Here is a 17,077-nt window from a genome sequence, read left to right on the forward strand (position 1 = left end):
TCCCCATCTTCATATCTGTGTGACGAAAGAAAGTGTGGAGAAACTTTTAGAACATTTTCCAGGGTATTTCAATCTCATACTAGCACACTATTGGGCCCATAGATTTATACATTTTATAAGTTAGCCAAATTCACCTTGATTTTTGTCATAGTCACAATATTTTGATCAATCAAGCTGTTATGCATTGAGTGTAAAGTGGCACACAGTAGCTGACAGTTACCAGAAAAGTACTCAGGTGCAACTCTTTCAGTGTTAGGGGTCCGTTTACTAAAATATTATAAATAAAAATATATAAAAATATTCGCACAATATATAGACAGAATTTTCGCCAAATATGTTATCGCCAGTTTACTAACCTGCGGTAAATATAAATTTGCTAATTTTCTTGCGCAAGAATAATTGTTCGCCAGTTATCGCATTCGCTGAAAATAACGCTACGTACACATTAACGCATGGTTTACTAAACAGCGAAATGTGCTAAAGACAAAATTAACGCCAGAATATTCGCAAACTTTTACCGCCACCTATGTAGTGGCGTAAAAGTATTTTTTTCACCAGAAAATTCTCAAGGGGCAGGAAATATCCCATAATACTGTTTTTTTTTTACCCATCATTCTTTGCTGACAGGAGAGAGATCTGTAGCTATTGCTGACTGGATGTTATGGCTTCTGCTTCTATCTGGTGCAACAGCAGCAGTTTCAGCTCAGAGTCGTATTATTGGCAGCGGCATCACAGTCCAAAGGGTTCGTCAGCCTCTACACTTTTTTGGTTTCATTGTGATTGGCAACATTAAACTGTGCATTTCTATGAAGCAAAGAGATTGACTGGTATGATTTCTTGTTCCTATGATTCTATTGGCAGAAGGGTTTATATGATGCAGACATGTTTGATTGGTGTTACTCTGGTGATGTTGTTGGATGCTCTAATCATCAGTCAATAAAGTTTATCAGTTTTGAAGAGGCATTTCTTGCAATAAATGTCACAGTAAAAATTGCCATAATAACCGCCATAAAACAAGACTATTTTATAGCATAAATATTCGCAAAAACTTAATTTTTCGCCAGAAAATTCGCAACTCGCTAAAATTACCGCTAACGTAAGCTGGTTCCTTAACGTAGTTACCGCAAGTGATCGCAATGACTTCTGAGCGTATCGCTGTTTAGTAAACTTAGTCGATGCGAATATTCTGGCGTAAAAATATTCTCAGCGATAACATGCGGAAACTTAAAGTCAGATTTACCGCACTTTAGTAAACGGACCCCTTAGTCACATGTCCAAGGGCCTGCAGTTTTCAGTTTTTCCCTGTACATCCTGCCCTGGACTCTAAATGTTTCCATATCTGTTGATGACAAGCTCTTCCAAGATGACCTCAACTACCCTCCTGCCCACAGCTACCGTCAGGTTATTGTGCACAGCCTGGTTAGCCATCCAGAGATGATGGAAGTCAACATTAATCATACAAATGTTGCACAAAATGTAAAAACACACCTATAAGCTGTAACTGAGGTATTGCTACTGTGCAGTAATATTAAGCCTATGGTTTACAAGTAATATGAGGGTTATTTAGTAATAAGGATGCATTTTGCCCTGGGCCAACAACCCAAAATAAATTACAATTACATAAAGGTTCCATTATTAAAGCAAATATCTGATTGGCTGATAAACGATAACCACAAAGAAAACTTTGCTGTGTTGAACACCCCATCTTCATTTTCTACTCATTAAAACCATAAACTAAACACAGTTATATCCTCATCTTACTGAAAACAACATATGTTGCAGTGTAACTTGTTTACCTTTCTGTTTCAGTGACAGAGTTCACTTCTTTCAGACTTTAGGCCATTTTACTTTATTGTGCACATATGCAGTACAGGTGTCAGCTTTTATAGCAATAAGCACAAGTCAAAAGGAAAAAAAAAATGGATGTCTTGGTACTAAAATGACTGTGCTAGCTATACCATAATCACATTTGTACAGATAATAAATACCAACTTAGATATAGATCTCAGTTCAAGAATACTAGATAAATACAATTTATCTCTGCAATTAATAAATGAGGGGGTTCTGCCTTTAGTAAAAGTAAAATAATACTTATTGAGCATTTAATTTGGTTGCTATTACTAGAAGAATCAACATCTTCAGTTGTCACATGTTCTGAATTCACTTTGTTTTGGCTGAGGTACTTCTCTGTATTAAAAGGGGTATTCTACTGGAATGGAATACATAAAGATTTTGAGTAACCCCGGTCCAGTTCTAGGAGGTAACCAGAGCAGATACTGTACACTGAATATTAAGATACCTTACCGACCAGTGATGTGGTATTGGAGATCCTGAGCACACAGGGCCCCTTACACTCTTTGTGAAGGGATCCAGCGTGCCCAGAATCTCCCCCCCCCCGCTTTTAAACCCAGACATCCTCCAGCTTTCCTGCTCCCCACCCTCTCTCCAGCTGTTCATGCAGTGGTAAGTAGGAGAGTGACTGGGGAGGAGGACGTCTAACAACTTTTGAGGAAGCAAACCTTGAAATTAAAATATCTGAATATTCCAAATGCTCTAGTACAAATGACTGTATTAAAGTACCTTGAGTTTATTAGGATAAGGTCCCCAACATTTTACTGGTGAGCCACATTCAAATGTAAAAAGAGTTGGAGAGCTATACAAGCATCCAAAAAGTCTTGGGGTTACCAAATAAGGGTTCTGATTGGGCCATTTGATAGACCCGTGTGGACTGACAGCCTACTGGAGGCTCTGTTTGGAGGCACCCCAAGGCCCCTCCGTCAAGTGAAAATACTATTTTGCCTGATGAAGGGTCCTTTGTGCTCCAAAAGCTTACAATGTATTTTTATTGTTAGCCAATATAGGTATCACTTCTACAATACTTTTTGTATTTGTTTGTTTTTTTATTTGTTATTTTTGCTACTGGCTAACACTGGTATCACTAGAGCAGTTGAAATATTCAGATATTTGCAAGGCACTTATATCTGCAAATACCCATGTGTATGAAGTGTGACCACAGCCCATGGCACAGTTTTCAGCACAGAAATGGAATTTGACACCACCTTTCCATTTTCAATGCAGGTTGGCTGGCTTTTATTTGGAACAAAAACTATGCTTCAACACTCTTGCTTCACATAAGCATTAGCAGAATCACTTAACACCCTCACTGGTATTCACACAGACACAAATTTTCCAGCCCCCGCAGCCTTCACTGTACACAAGTCCCAGAATCCTCTCTTGGACTCATTCTTTACACTCTGTCTCCTGGGAGGGGTTTCCCTCTTCCTCTCTCCAACGCTTTGCTCATTGGGGAATCACAAACTATTTCCCAGCTACACACACCTCCCTCCTGCACATAGTGGTGTCCATGGGCAACTCCCCCTTCTTCACTTAAGGAGGTCTCAAGGGGGAACCACTGAGGTGTAGTCTCACACCTCCTTTTAACTATAGCCTAATTAGCTAACTACCTCATCTTAGGCAGCTGCAAAACACTTACTGAAGCAAGGAATGGAAGGCTCACCCGCTCTCCTCCATTCACTCCAGGGACACATTATCCAGCTTTTCCTAAGCAGGTACACAAATTCAGCAATGTTTGCTGCGACAATACGCATATCTTTCCTGAAGTTGCAAAGGAACACTGGTGAAACACTGGTATAATATACACAAGATTGTGCCTTTTTACTCACATATCTTACAGGAGGTATATCCAGGTGTGGGACAGGGGCTCAGAATCCACTAAAATATCCTCTACTACTTCTCTTAAATATTTATAATAAATAACAATTATTAATCTATTACATAATACACATTCTACAGCCATAGTAAAAATATGGCAGAATTGACTAAAAATGGCTCTTAAAATACTGTTTACAAAGTCATTTCCATTACATAAAATGCACATTTTGCAAATAGAGCAAATTATACTAGGACATACAGTAGAAAAAGCGATGGACGAATCTGACAACTTCACCAAAGATTTGTGAAACGGCAACAAATTCGCCAAATTCGTTGAAATCTATGGGCGACAATATTTTTTGACACACAACAATTTTTTTTCACCCATTGGAGTCTATATATGGAGTCTTTTTCGCAGTGAAACCTAGTAAAAAAATTTGCTTATCACTGCATAGAAATATTCTGTAGTATATCAAATGATTTTTTTGCCCACAAAAATGTAAACTAGCACACCCAAGCAAATCTGTACAAATGTATCTCCTTGTTGTCTGGGACCCCTAGTGGTCATTGTCCTTATTGCCAGGAATACATGACTGGTAAAATTTACAGTAATTTAAGGGAATCTCTCCAGCAAAATCTTTAATTTAGAGTATCCTGACTAGTCTATTAACATTAACATTAATTGTGAGGTTCTGTAGAGCAGCATAGTTTTATTTTACTGTGTTTATTTAATTAAAGTCATATGTGGTACATTTGTGTTCTAACTTCTGGCTCTCACACCTATGTATTATTTAACACTGTAAGAATTTAATTCAATCAGTAAATCAGGGTTTAGCACCATTTTAACAACAAATATTACCAACTGAAGAGTACAATGGTAAATTAAATATAAAAACAATCATGTTTTATTAACAGGAATAAACCTCAGGAAATCCCACTAGGAAATAAAATACTAACATACCGTAGATTTAGCAATAAAAGTAAACATTATATAACAAAGAGAAAATGCAATGGTCATCTAATAAATTCTGATCAATATCTGCACATGGCCAACTACAGGGTGTATATCTCGTAACTAGAAATGCATAGGGTAGTTAACGGACTATTCAAGTTGACTCCAGGAAGGATATTTAAAGGCACAGTTCAGTTCTGGCACAAGTTGTTTCCAAAGACTTCTTACACCACCAGTTAGCACTACTTTCCCCAAAGTATCACCGCTTGTATAGCAGGTAGCAGTTTCCAAACAGTAGCCCTGTCACACATTTTTGTACTTATGCCAGTATCCGCTCAGTAGTAATCTACTCACTGATATGCACACAGGGGCAAACTTACAGGAATCTCTGCAGCACTGAGTCAGTCTCACCGAGTATGACAGCTCCCACCCTACTCTGTAGACAGTTTTTCCTGCTGGTTGTGGCTACAGGGAGTCCTTTAAAGGCACTGGTTGTCCTCCCACTCTAAGCCCAGTGCCCTACTTTCCTTAGGACTCCCAGCATCTCCTAGAACAGCTGCCCCCCAGCATTCAGATCACTCTGCCATGGACTGAACTGGATGACATCACCAGTGAGCAGAAATGCTTAGTAAAGAAGAAGAGCATGTGATGGGTGGACACAAAAGTCAGGACTAAGGGTAGGTAAAAAAAGAGGTTATCTACCTAGCACACCCCTGCCATTATGCCCTAGGCGCGTGCCCTGTGTCATATTACATGGTGCAATCTCCCCTGTTGCAGTCTTAGGGGCCGATTCACTAACTTCGAGTGAAGGATTCGAAGTAAAAAAACTTCGAATTTCGAAGTTTTTTTGGGCTACTTTGACCATCGAATGGGCTACTTCGACCTTCGACTACGACTACGACTTCGAAAAATCGTTCGACTATTCGACCATTCGATAGTCGAAGTACTGTCTCTTTAAAAAAAACTTTGACCCCCTAGTTCGGCATCTAAAAGCTACTAAAGTCAATGTTAGCCTATGGGGAAGGTCCCCATAGGCTTGGCTAACTTTTTTTGATCGAAGGATATTCCTTCGATCGTTGGATTTAAATCCTTTCGAATCGTTCGATTCGAAGGATTTAATCGTTCGATCGAAGGAATAATCCTTCGATCGTTCGATCGTACTATCTGCGCTAAATCCTTCGACTTCGATATTCGAAGTCGAAGGATTTTAGTTCCTAGTCGAATATTGAGGGTTAATTAACCCTCGATATTCGACCCTTAGTGAATCGGCTCCTTAAAGTCTTAAACAACTGCCAGCTCCTGATATTGGATTAATGCAGGAAGAACTCCCATCCCAAAACACAACAAACCACATATAACAGAGTTAGAATTGCGAAACAATCAAAATTTGCGAGATGCAAAGGAAAATGAAACCCTCCGAATTTTTCCTTTGCTGATCTTTTCCGCATTTCATCATAGTTCAACGCCACAGGCTATGGAAAGAAACAAATAACAGAACCTAACGCAATATTATTAATATTCCGTGCAGTCACCAGGGTTGTGGAACATACTGTAAATCTGTATGTGTCTTAAACTATAGAAAGTCTATGTTACAAATTTTTCTTGTGTTCTAAAAGTACTACAAAGTACTGTCTCCAAAATAAATTGTAATTAATTAAAACAAGCTGCTTGTAGTGTTTTCTTCAAAAAGTAGAATAAAGCAATGTGCAATGGAGTTTTCTTCAAACAATAAAACTTATCATATGGCATTAATTTTCACTTTTCATTATTTTGCCAATTTTTCAGAAAAGTGAAAAAAACTGACATATTGCCTCATCACTACTATAAAAGGTGTTTGTGAGCCATCAATGCATTAGGTTTATTTATGCCTGTGATAGTGATGTGTCTTGGCAAATCTGTATCTGAGATGAACATGAAAAACTTTGAAGCAAAACCTGGATATTGGTCACTGTGAGCATTAAGAAATATAAATGTAAGTTTGTGTGTGTGGGGGTTTTTGTGCTTTTTATTTGTGTGTTGCGTGTGGATATATTTTTTTCCTAATACTTAAAATATATGTTATATTAAAGAAATTGTTCAGTATAAAAATAAAAATTGGGTAAATAGATAGACTGTTCAAAATTAAAAAATTTCAATATAGTTAGTTAGCCAAAAATGTAATGTATAAATGCTGGAGTGACTGGATGTCTAACATAATAGCCAGAACACCACTTCCTGCTTTGCAGCTCTCTTGGTGTCCACTGATTGGTCGGCAGTAACCAATCAGACACTTGAGGGGGGGCACATGGGTCATGAGTGATGCTTTTGAATTTAAGATGAATGCTGAGGATCAATTACAAACTCAGTGAACAGCAGTGTCGGACTGGCCCACCGGGAAACCAGGAAAACTCCCGGTGGGCCCTCATGCTGCTAAACACTTGGCCTATGTCATGATTCCCTATTTCTATGAAAACAAAGCTAAATAGATGGAATAAAAGATTATAGTATGTAAAGAAACAAACTAGGAGAATAGAGGTTGATTGAGGAGATGAAGAATATTAGTACTGAGAGTGGCCCCTGGTCTAAGGTTTTATGGTGGGCCCCTGGTCTAAGGTTTTTGGCTGGGCCCCTGGTGTCCCAGTCCAACACTGCTGAACAGTTATGTTCCGTGTGGACCCCCTTAACTCAGAGATATAGAGCTCAAAAGCAGGAAGTAGTGCTCTGGTTATTATGTTAGACATGCAGTCACTCCAGCCTTTATAGATTACATTTTTGCTAATTATATTAGAAACGTTTTTTATTTTGCATGGCTTATCTATTTACCCAGTTTTCATTTTTACACTGAACTGTTCCTTTAAGGTACAAGTGTCTCAGAGTTTCTGTAGTGAGCGTGTCTTAAAGATCTATTCGCCTCACTGCACATAGCAACAAATTGGTGCACTGCAAAACCAAACTCTCAGCAGTTGTTAAATTTCATATGCTGAAATGCATCATTAAGTAGGGCATTAGAGTGCAAAGGCCTCTAAGTATCTTTAAAAGCATCTCATCTGTGCTGCTAATTTGAGAGTTTGTAAAAAGTTAAATCGACAAGTACACAGTTTTAGCCAGCAATCAAAGGAATACAATTTTAGATTTAGAGTTGTTTCCAGTCCTGTTTTATAACTCGGTTTATTGATTTAAAAAATGAACAATTTCACACAACATTCTTGTAGCCATTAGCCAGTCATACCCGATGAAAAAAAACACAGACAGTCAAGAAAGCAAAAATTCACAGTGGGTGGAGAGTTAAAGTTTACGGTCTACCAGTCAATTGTATTCACACTTCATATTTCAGTACAGCACCTTGCCCAGCCTAAGTAAAGAATTTTAGCATAAAACACATAAGCATAAGAAGCACACTGTTGTACTAATATTAATTTAATTTGCTTCTTTGTACATATACACACACAATCATAAAACTTTTAGAATAGTGCACACATGCATGCACAAACAGAAAAACGGTTTATTTAGTATGATGACTAATGGGTAAGGTATAACTGATGGTGACTTTTTCAGACTCCAAATTTTTCAGATTTGACGCCCGAAAAGTCTGAATTTTTCTTCGAATCGTGGGAAAAGCCTGGAATGTTCAGATTATTATGAAACGATACGAAAATCTTCAAATTGCAAAGAGAACCTCTGTCATTGACTTCTATAGGACCTTGACAGGTTGAAGATGGAGTATTTTCAGATTCAGACTTTTTGCATCCTCAGAGTGTAATAAAGTGTAAAAAATTTTTTTTTTTTTAATTTTTGCCATTCGGACTTTAATAAATAACCCCAGGGCCGAAACTAGGGGTAGGCAGAAGAGGCAGCTGCCTAGGGCGCAATGATTAGTGGGACATTGTTCTGGAGGTGAAAATGCAATGCTCTTGTTTTTGTGTGCATATTTGCAAAATCATTTTAGTGCCACGACATGATAAAAATAACAGTTACAGCTGCATTCTCATTTATATGATTTACATAGCTACAGGCTGCAAACAATACATTACCATTTTCAGCTCCTCCCACAGCACCAATGACAGCTGTGAGGCTAGTAGTAGTGCTTAATCATCTCCTTCTAGGCATTATAGATTTAATTTACTCTAGAACCACCACCTGCTCCGTCTCTAAGCTGATTGCTATCTCCTATTTAGATTTTTCTTTTAAATTGAGCAAATTTGCTACTGCAACCTTTAAAGTGAAACTACCATATTCTTAAGAAAAGCATAGCAACATGTCAGCAGAACTAGCAGTACTTACCGTATGTACTGACACCTATCTGCCCTAAAGTACCCCTCACGCCCATCTCTGCCTTCTTTATCCCAATCCAGTTCTCCTATGAGCTGCTTATACAGTGTAGGAAGACACTCATGTGTCTTGCTACTGAATTCAGTTCTAACCACAAATATTAAACATGAAGATAGAGAAGATCATTTGGAGACAATTTAGCTTTAGGAAGTCAAATTCTTAGGAGATTAAGTTTCTTGATCTATCCATCCCCATACTAATCTCACCTCATACTTCAAATATGAGATGAACCTAAATGTATGGTAAGAATGAGGCAATACCTGCTATTTGAAAGGGGTGGCTCACCTTTAAGTTAACTTTTAGTATATCATAGAATGGATAATTCTAAGCAACTTTTCAATTGTCCTTTGTTATTTCTTTTTTTATAGTTTTTTATAGTTTCTTCTGACTCATTCCAGCTTTCAAATGGGGATCACTGAACCCAAAAATGCTCTGTAGGGCTACAAATGTATTGGTATAGCTACTTTGTATTACTAATTTTTTCTGTTCAGGTTCAATGCATGGTTGCTAGGATAGTTTGAAATTGCATTCTTGAGAGCTGCTGAATTAAAAGCAAAATAAATAAAAAAACACAAATGATAAAAAATTAAAACCAGTTGCAAATTGTCTCAATATATCACTCGCTACATCATGCTAAAAGTGGTGAACAACCCCTTTTAAATAAAAATCCTCTTCCAAGTTAAGTGTTATTACCTGACAAGACTTCAGTGAATAATTCCAACTTGTTACAGTGCCCCTTACCTTTTAAATCTTAGGGAAGTCAGGCACTCAGCCCACCAGGAGGAGACAACTTTAAAATCTCTCCCCGAAAAAGCTAGTTACTCCCACAAAGAGTCTCTGTATAGCTTTAATCTGTGTTTTTTTGAGTGCCACTCAAGGTTCCCAGTTATCAAGACTGGTCTATGTAGACAAAGGTGACTATAAATGCTCAACATTATTCGGACGCCCATTGACTTTAACGCCGGTTCAAATTTGACGAGGGCATCAAAATTCACCCATGACTACTGTGTAGGTTTAAACTATATTACAAAAGAATATTGAAAACACTGAACTGAATTATTACCATAAGATATATATTTCTGCAAAAAGTCTATTACAAACTTATGTCTTGTGGTTTCCTAATCAGCAAGTTGTCAATTTCTTACCTCTCTTATTCTATTTTTGTAGCTTTGTGTCTTGTGTACCTCCAATGCATCAATTTTCTCTAGCTTTAGAATTGGAGAGAGAGAGAGCTGGATTACTCCAAAACTGTGTAGGAGTGCAATCTATTCTTTCACACTGGTCAATAACAATTCATGCAGTGATGTTAGGTATTTGCCTGCAGATTTATCATGCTTCAAGAAATGGACTCTGATATCACTGAGAACAAAACTATTGTACAGGGGTTTTTAACTATGCAACCCACAGTCTTAGAAATTAATGTGGTTCCCAACTCTGAATCTGTCTCTTTACCTATGTATGGTAGCGTATGTGTTGTTTAACAGTTGGGTTTCTAGTTATACATGTAAATTGTATTTGAAGATATAATTACAAGATAGAATATAAGATTGTATTATATAGTTTGTAATAAAACTTTGATTATAAATATTTTTGTACATTTTTTTTAAAATCTTCTTTTTTTAATTTGGTTGAAAATAATCACAAGAAATTTTCACATTTTACAATAAAGACAGAAGCATGGGTGATCCTGGCCCTTGTGCCACTTGCAGAGGCCTTTCTGATGCTGCCCCTTTGTCTTTTCCCGCACGTATCATTTCGGGGGGGGGGGGCAGAAGGGACCACATTGCTAGTGCAGAGAATGCAATTGCACTCTCTGCACTAGAAGAGCCAAATTATGATATAAAAAGCAAGGGCTCCCCCTGGTAACCGACTGGGCACTGTTGACTGAGGCAAGAATCTCAACATGTGTCATGACAACAGCGCCCCTAGACAGAAGCACAGATTTGCTTTGCCGGTAAGCCTCAAAACTCTATGGTCAGAATTTTTCTGGAGCACCATGCCTTACGGCTACTAAAATATTTAAACATTAAAAAGAACTATGGGAATGTTTTGCAATGAAGTATGCTATGATAGCTTAGGTATTTGAATTTACAAGGTAGTGCCTTAATGTTAGAGAAAGAAAGCAAATCAGTCAAAAATGATTAATTGTTTAAATATAATATGGGAAATATATTATGGAAAATGGATGTTATATCTATGATTGCCTCTTACATAGCAACAGTACAATGAATATATTAGCTGCAAGGCAGTAATAGAACTGTCTGTCAGGCCCCAGATACAGGCAGAGTAGCCAGGCCCCCACCACCCAGGCCCCACCTCCCTCCAGACGCAGTTTTCAGCTCACATTTACATGAGCATCCAGAGGGGGCAAAGGGAGTGCGGCCTGGGCGAAACTGCAGCCCCCGCACCCCGGGTAGTTCTGCCCCTGTTGCTAGGGTTTCTCACCTAATGCAGTGCTGTCCAAAACTGTCCACCATGTGGAACAACTATCTACTATATCATGTTTGGTGTCTGAATAAATTCTTAGGCAGGACCACACCAGGCCCATGGGCCTACAGTTGGACAGGACTGAATAAATGCCTCAACAGCTATAGAAAGTTGCTCTCCAAGCTTACAGTGTATGTGAGTGGGAGGAAAATTAAACAAATTAATTTTTTAACCAAAAATTAAAAATCTGTAAAAGAAGACAGAAAGCAATTGGCAAACACAAATTTTCTGCAGAGAAAAGGTTTTGCCATATGAAATACTTTTTGTTAATTGTACTAAACAAAAAGTAGTTTCCCAATTGTACTACAAATATTAGTGCACACTGTCCATGTGGCATGCTCCATAGAAAATAATAAAGTCTATAATTAACATTAAAGAAGCAGTTGTCTACACAGCCAACTGTGCAGCCGACAGCTACTGAGTAATTTGTAAGAAATATGGGAGGACACATACAGACAATCGGTAATTGTAGATGTTATTTGTACTATTAAGTGACTCATTTGGAGAAATGGGTTGTTTGACAACAAAAAATTTTTTTTCAGTGCAGTTATTGTCAGATTGTTCACCAGAAAAATTAGTTTTCCAATTGCTTTCCATTTTTTACGTTTTTCTAAAATAAAGGGGTTGTTCATCTTTCGAGTTAGTTTTTAGTATGATGTAGGGGATGATATTCTGAGGCAATTTGCAATTGCTTATGTTTTTTTTCGGACATTTTTCATTATTTGTGGTTTTGCGTTATTTAGCTTTTTATTCAGCAGCAGGGAAATTACCCTAGCAGCCATGCACTGATGTGAACAAAGACTGAAATATGAATAGGAGAGGGCCTGAATAGAAAGATGTATAATAAAAATTAGCAATAACAATACATTTGTAGGTTTACAGAGCATTTGTTTTTAGGTGGGGTCAAAAAGGCAAACAATTGAAAAACTATTTTTGTAAAGTTGCTTAAAATGTACAGCAGACCAAAACTGTAAAGCTTATTGCTCGTGTGTCAGGTATTTCATTCTGGCAGCTCAGTAATCCAAGTGCACATTCTGAACTGTTACAATTTGCTACATTGGTTGATACATTTCTCAGCAGCATCTGTGGTATGTTAGCAATCAATTATTATTGTCAATTACAATATCTGCCTCTAATGAAACTCAAGAATTCTACCCAGCAGGGACAAAGATCAGAAATGTATCAGCTAAATGTATCAATGAAATTTACACTTCAATATTAGAAAAAAGGTCACAAATAGAAAATGATTGAAAAAAATGCTTTATTTCTGGTGAACTATCTGACAATAACTGAAAAGTGTTGGAAGGTGAACAACCCCCTTTACAAAGAAAGAACATTCAGAAGAATGGGAATAAAAATATTTTTTTAATGTAATTTTCAGACATTTAATACATAGCAAAATGTAACTGCCCATAGCCCATGTCAAAGAGCAACTTGAAAGTGGGATATATTTTGTTAATAAATAACTTTTTCAGTAAGAAGTGTGTATTGTACACTTTTTTTTGCACTTTTTACTCTGCAATTTGAACATCCTTTTTTAATCTACTGCAGATCTACTGACATTTCTACCAAATATTTGTTTTTACACAGAAATAGAGTACACAATATAATAAGAAAGAGGTATTTGGCTGCACCTGTACTGGCCATCTCCAACCCCTCAAAAGGCAGCAGGGCTTTCCTATTTTAACATTACTCGGATGAGCAGCTCGGGAGGAAGGGGATGGGAGACAGAAGGCAGCATTGTGTCCCTAATGCTACTCCATGAGTGCACATCCCAGCTGTGTGTTGCTGTGAGACCAGACAAACCAGCAACAGGAAGGAACCTTCAGCAGCGACCAGCCTCCTCCACATGCAACACTGTCAGAGTGCGACTGTGTGTATTTCACTTGCTAATCCAGCCCACCCCTCCTCACACACCGGCACCTAAAGGGAGGAAGATCCGACACATCACCATCCTCATCATCAGCCACATACTAAACAGTCAGAATGAAATAAGATAGAGGTGCAGGCAAAACATCCATGCGATGAAGGCAAGCCAGTTCCCTAGGTAGGTTCTTGTTTCTGTGCTCTCGTGTGTGTCCTGCATTGTCCTGATATTCCTCACTCTGTGCTGCTGCTACTGTGATTTTTCCTATGGTGCTGCCAGGGAAAGGGGGGCCTGGCAGTTCCTTTCACTATGTTGTTCTACATTACATATGCCAGCAGTTTTTCATTTGACTTCATGTTTAATACGGGCAAAATGCATGTTTCTTTTTTCCATTTTGGTGCTGGAATCCATTGGGCCTGATTTCTGGGACATTGGATCATTGGGATTGGAGCAATGGCAGGAATCAGCTTTGATTTGATTAATTTGCCTCATCTATTTTCAGGCACTTTCATTATCACCTTTCTGTTTGTGCACAGAAGCCTTCTCTCTTTGGTTAAGATGATATGTGTGAGTGCAGCTTATCAGTGAATGGATTCAGGATCTTCCTCCCTTCCCCCTCATTGGATAGGGTTGTCATGGTGACAGTGCTGCCAGCTGCAGCATCCTTGCTTATTACAACAGGGAGGAGGTGAGGGAGGGCAATTGAAGAGGCAAGTACAGTATATGTTGTCCAGAGCAGAAGATGTAGGATGCAGATTTATCAAAGGATATAGGTTTGCTGGAAATTATTTCCAAGAGAGAGTGCCATTGTTAAGGAAGAGAAAGGGTTGGCACAGAGAAGCTCAGGCTGGAGTGTAGAGTGTGGGGAACTGCACAAACTTCTATATAGAGAAATCAGGAAATATGGGGAAAGGGTTTATATGAGAATAAAAACAATATGCGCCATAAAAACAATGTTCTGATTAATTGCTAAAAGTTCTGGGGTTAAGTTCTGTGTACTTGTTTTATATGTACAAACAATTAGACTCAAACTCAGTTCAAACAGGCTTAAGGGTCCTTACACACAGGCGTTTTTACCTGCGCTCTCCTGCGGCTGAACGGAAGAAATCGCAATGCAGGGGAGCCCATGTAAAAACGCCCGTGTGAAAGGGCCCTAATAGACATAAGGCTATGTCACACCAGAGACTATAGTAGCCGTGGCTAAATTCTAGAATAGTTAGAAATACTAACAAGTTTCGTTTCTACAAATAAAGGTGAAAAGGTATTTTATAGATAGGTTGTTCCTATCTTGAAGACTAGCCTCTAAAGGGTTGTTCACCTTTCCATTAACTATTAGTATGATGTAAAGAACAATGATCTGAGACAAATTGTTTTGCTTTTTATTCCAGTTTGCAATTTTAGCAATCTGGTTGTTATGGTCCAAATTACCCTAGCAACCATGCACTAATTTTAGTAAGAGACTGGAAAATGAATAGAAGAGGGCCTGGGCACCCGACATATGCAAGCAACTAATGTATCAATTTGTTACACTGCTTTGTTTTGGCCTGTAGTAAAGATCATAGAGCATGCTCAGCACTGGCTAAAGCTGCTGATCAAAAACACACGCCCTTCTAAATTCCCTTCTAGGGCCCTTACACACTGCTGATGTCAAGCATTGGAGATGCAGGTTTGAGTGCACTTAAGCATATGAGCTAATGAATTGATCTCTGTTTTAGCACAGTCTCTTTAATTTGGTTGTTCCAAACACAACAAATTGCCTTTATATGCTTGTGACTCACATTTAAAATATATTAAAATAGATACTTGCACATTGACACTTAGGGCAGGACTACATGGCCGATTCAGCCGCGATCCGACGCCCTGCGCAAAATCGCAGGTGTCACGTCGGATGCGACGGAAACAAGGTAAGTAATGGCAGTGTCGGATCATGTCGCATTGTTGATGCGACGCGACTGTCGGATGCAGACGCAGCATGCAGCATCTGCATCCGACAGTCGTGTTGCGTCGCATCAATGCTTCGACACGATGCGACAATTTAATTACTTACCTTATTTCCGTCGCATCCGATGTGACGCATTCGATTTTGCGCAGCACGTTGGATCGCGGCTGAATTGGCCATGTAGTCCTGCCCTTACAATTGCAATACACAGGGCAGCTCCTGCCATGAGGCAAGGTGAGAACAGGGGAGCAGCCAGCAGCCAGTTACAAGGGGCGGCAAAAAGCTGCCTCTTGTAACTTTAAGAGCTGAATTTCCCGGTTTTAACCAGAAATTCTGCTCCGCTAGTGCAAAGAGCGAAATTGCGCTCAATGCACTAGTGATGCTGCCCCCTTTTGACCCACCCCAACGCTGATTTGTAAGCGCGGAGCAGGAGAGGGAGGGTGACAATACAATGCATACATATACATTAATAAATGGAAAACATGGCAAAATGCCCAAAGTCTACCACTTATGGGGCAGAAAATTTTCTTAGCCATCTTCCATTAAAGTTGGTGGTAAAGGCCTGCAGTACCAGTACTAGCTATTTTCAGCCTAAAGAAGCACCCCATTTAGCACCCTTTCTCTTGAATGGGAAATGCTTGACAGCACCAAGTGAATCTACTATAAAATTGAATGGATGGTGAAATTGCAGAAGGGCTAGTTTAGTATTATTCTTCACTGGTTTTAAATACACTAGTGAAAGAACGCCCTCTGTTAGGGGAGTCAATCCTTATGGCCCATACGCACTTGCCAGATTTGTCACATTTATCATTTATATAGTGCTGCCTAGTGATGTGTGGGCCGACCCAAAGCCCACAGGTTGACCTGTGCACAAAGTTTTTGGGCCATGGGCCACAACCTTCTAGTGCCCACTTCTGCCACTGAGCACATCCTTTAATAATTGGCTTCTGTGCACCCCCCCCTTTCCGGCAGTGGGCCAGCCGGGTACTGGTTTAGGGTGCGGACGCTGCTGGACTGGATTAAGGTCGGGGCGGATCAAGTTTTAGTCGGCATGCACATTACTAGTGCTGACCCACAGAAGTAAATGGTAAAAATATACGTGGGCAGCTCCAAAAATAAGGCTAAGTCAAAAATGCCTGGTGCTGCTGGTATTGCGGAACAGTGACTAAAATCAAACAACAGGTTTGTTGGCTTTCATTGGAAATTGCGAACCGTGTCTAAATTGGTTTTACAAATCTAATAACATTGGATGGACAACTTCATTACAGCAAGGACTTTTAATAAATATGTTTTTAACCAATTAATTATGAGCTTTATTTAATATATTTAATGAGTTTTTCTATGTATTGTTTAATGAATTGTGATGATTTAACTACAATCACCAACTGTTCTGCACTGCAATAAAAACATTCATCATTTCCTCATTTCCCCAAGGAACTTTGCTGACTTTGTACTCACCTATGGTTTACACTTTACATAGCACTGCGTATCTTGACAGCGCTATATAAATAAATGATGATGATGATGATGATGATTAGTTTCTTCATATTTTTTACACATTCAAGGACAAATCCTAATCAGTGTATAAAGATCTTTTGTTCTTTCTGTGCTTGCTGCAGGTCATAGTTGCCAAAATACTTGTGTAGCAATGTAGCAGTAAAGGGTTAAATTAAGTTTTAGTATGATGCAGACATTGATATTCTGAGACACTTTTCAATTAGCCTTAATTATTTATCATTTATGGTTGTTCAGTTACTTTTTTCAGCAGCTATCTGGTTGCTAGGGTATTTTTTACCCTATAAACTAGGCAGTGGTTTAAATGAAAGACTGGAATGTGATAGGAGAGGGCCTG

General features: G+C 38.7%; 1 protein-coding gene across 3 annotated transcripts in view; it reads left to right on the forward strand.

Moving 5' to 3' along the window:
• The first annotated feature begins 13,120 nt into the window (after positions 1–13,120).
• The window catches only part of nalcn.S (sodium leak channel, non selective S homeolog), a 182,018-nt gene continuing 178,061 nt past the window's right edge, over positions 13,121–17,077 (forward strand). For all 3 annotated transcript variants that reach the window (XM_041584259.1, XM_041584261.1, XM_041584260.1), the window contains exon 1: positions 13,121–13,466. The gene's annotated coding sequence lies outside the window, so the exon portion shown is untranslated. The remainder of the gene's footprint in view (positions 13,467–17,077) is intronic.

The sequence above is a fragment of the Xenopus laevis genome, chromosome 2S (genome assembly GCF_017654675.1).
Source record: "Xenopus laevis strain J_2021 chromosome 2S, Xenopus_laevis_v10.1, whole genome shotgun sequence".
Lineage (NCBI taxonomy): Eukaryota > Metazoa > Chordata > Amphibia > Anura > Pipidae > Xenopus > Xenopus laevis.